Source organism: Nanorana parkeri, unplaced genomic scaffold (assembly GCF_000935625.1).
Source record: "Nanorana parkeri isolate BGI_ZX_2015 unplaced genomic scaffold, ASM93562v1 scaffold130, whole genome shotgun sequence".
NCBI lineage: Eukaryota > Metazoa > Chordata > Amphibia > Anura > Dicroglossidae > Nanorana > Nanorana parkeri.
In genome coordinates, this window is record NW_017306398.1 from 328,363 (window position 1) to 331,150 (window position 2,788).

Here is a 2,788-nt window from a genome sequence, read left to right on the forward strand (position 1 = left end):
AAAATGGCAAGCACAAGGGGAATTCCTTTTGCAGGTTTGGGGGGGGGGGGGTGGTCTCGCTTTAATGTCACTTGAACACTCTGCACTAATGACAACTCCTGAATGTAAACCAAGGGTGGAGCAAGTCCATCATGGTGACGTCCTGCCCCATGTGAGGGCATGTTGAACTGTTATGGTGCAGGAAGGTGGGCGCACGATCATCCCCCCTTTCCTGCTTTGCCAGGCCGCTGCTCAGATCAAGGGGCTGAGGAGGGATTTTGGGGGGAACTCAATGTTTTTTTTTCTTCCAATTTTCACATTTAACCCCTTAAAGTGACATTAAACCCTCAGATTTTTTAACATAAAACAATACTGTAATGTGCGCCTTACTGTAATCCATGGTTGTTTCCCTTCTCTTTGCTGCTCTTCCTTTTAAATTTGTATCTGTTCTCATGCTAGAGGAGAACTTCTGTTTTGCAGCAGACTGCCTTGTCTCTGGAATGGATATATGGTGTCTGTGTATAGGTTTGTATAGGTTTGTAACCTGAGCCAGCACTACAGGAAGAGGCACTCAGCTGCAAAGGGAAGTTCTCCTCAAGAATGAGAAGAGATGAGGATTTAAAAGGAAGAGCAGCAAAGAGAAGGGAAACAACCATGGATTACAGTAAGGCACACATTACAGTATTGGTTTATGTTAAAAAATCAGAGGGTTTAATGTCACTTTAAGGACAAAGGCCTTTTTTTTTTTCACCCATGTTATAATCCACATTTTAGACCTGAAAATTACTCAAAACCCCCCAAACATTATACATTTTCTGAAAGCCGAGACCCTATAGAATAAAATGGCGGCAGCTGCAAATTTGTATGTTGCACAACATTAGCTCAACATGTTATCAAACCCAAACATTTAGTGAAAAATGCACTTAAGTTGAATTTAGTGCCCCAAAACACAATATAAAATAATTTGTTTGGGGTAAAATATAAAAGACGAGGTTACAACGAGTAAATAGATACCCAACATGCCCAGGTTAAAAATGTTGTGCGTCCGTGAAACAGCAACAGAATTCAGTACCCCAAAAAAGTCCATAGTTGACGCTTTAAAAGCCCCTACAGGTCATCAGTTTAGACATATGTGTAAATATTGGCCCTAGAATTATTGCTCTCACTCTGGCGTGTGCGGCGATACCCAACATGTGCAGCGCAATTGTTGTTTTCGTACGTGCTCGCTGGGGCGGGGGGACTTTAAACATTTTTTACAATTATTTCTACATTTGGGCGGTCGGGTTAGTGGATCGTAGAAGCAATCTGGAGGCAGCTGAGCCGCTAGAATCACTTCTACTGTAATAAAGCTGGCTGCGGCTCTACAAAACTAAACAGACTCCTGGCGCCGCCTGGAGTCTTTTTAACCCCTTCAGACTTCATGGCGGGATTATCCCGTCATGGGTCGTGAAGGGGTTAACAACATACTAAACTCCATCCAAATAGCATGTGAGCATTCTAGAACATTATGTTAAACATTTAATCCCTTTAAGCGCGCTATTACTGAGCAGTCTGTTTGGACGTTCTGGATAATGCTTTTGAAGTCACCGCAATGTGCTGGTATTTTTACTTTACGACTTTGAAAGAAATGAAAATGCAACAAAAAGTAGCAAATCGGCTGCAATTCTGACCTTTGGTGGTCCTGCCGGTACAATCCGGTTCAAAAATCAAAGGAGCCGGACAGAAATTTATCAGCCAAATAGTGACTGCAGCTGTTTTAGCTCCTTTGCAGAGTCCTATGTAGCCGCCCTTGCCAGGGTTTACATACACATTACATTTCTTTGCTACTGAATTAGGCAAAGGCATAGTCCTCCATAGTCCTTGTAAGACCCTGTTACATGTTACACAGTGTAGCATGAAACATAGTTACATTCCCCAATCCCCTCTTCCTCAAACCACCCCTTCACTTCCCTGAATATTGGGGTGCTTCTCCCTGCAGAAATGTGTTGGGGTATAAATTTGTGGTTCCACCCTCACAGCAGCATCATCCAACGTGTGTTCACAACCCTACAAGCCCCATCCACCACCATAGTAGATAGGACTAGTAGAGAGCACACCAGTGATTCTTCCTCCCTCACCGTTGTAGTTCACCAGTAGCCGGGTCTAAAGGTCTGTGTACCTGGGAAGAGTTTGCAGGAGCCTGAGCATTGTAACTGGGATATGTTGATCATGGTTGCCATGCTCTGCAGGGCTGAATGCAACAATGTAAGAAATAATGCATATATTTTGTATTTTTAATAATATGCGGGCATTTATCAAATGTTTTCAAAAGATGAACTATGCCTTTAATTTGTTGGCGGTGACCTCATTGGCAGAACACTGAGATCAATGAGATAACTGACAACAAGGTCAGGTAAATCTCCTAGTAACAGCCAGTGTTGCCCTAGGCTTATAGTTGTCCTTCCATGACAGGTTCCCCTCCCAGGGTCACACTACATACACGTGAACACCAGAAGACAATTACCCTACCAGTAAGGTGTTTTTTTTTTACTGAAATGAGGCATCAGGAACCTATTGGAGGTGCAAAAACCTTTATGTGTGTGTGCAAAAACGTCCCCTCTACAAATAAATGAATAAACAATAGATGTATTTTTCAATTGTCAATTTTGCTGTGAAATCCATTGAAAATCACTGCGCTCTTCCCTAGTCTAGAGTAACCTAACTGAGTTACGCTTATATAGGCATAGGCTTGGATATCTCTATACAGTGGCGGACCTAGGGAACAAAGGGCCCTGGTGCAAGATTTTTTTTTTCGGGCCACCCGCACCAC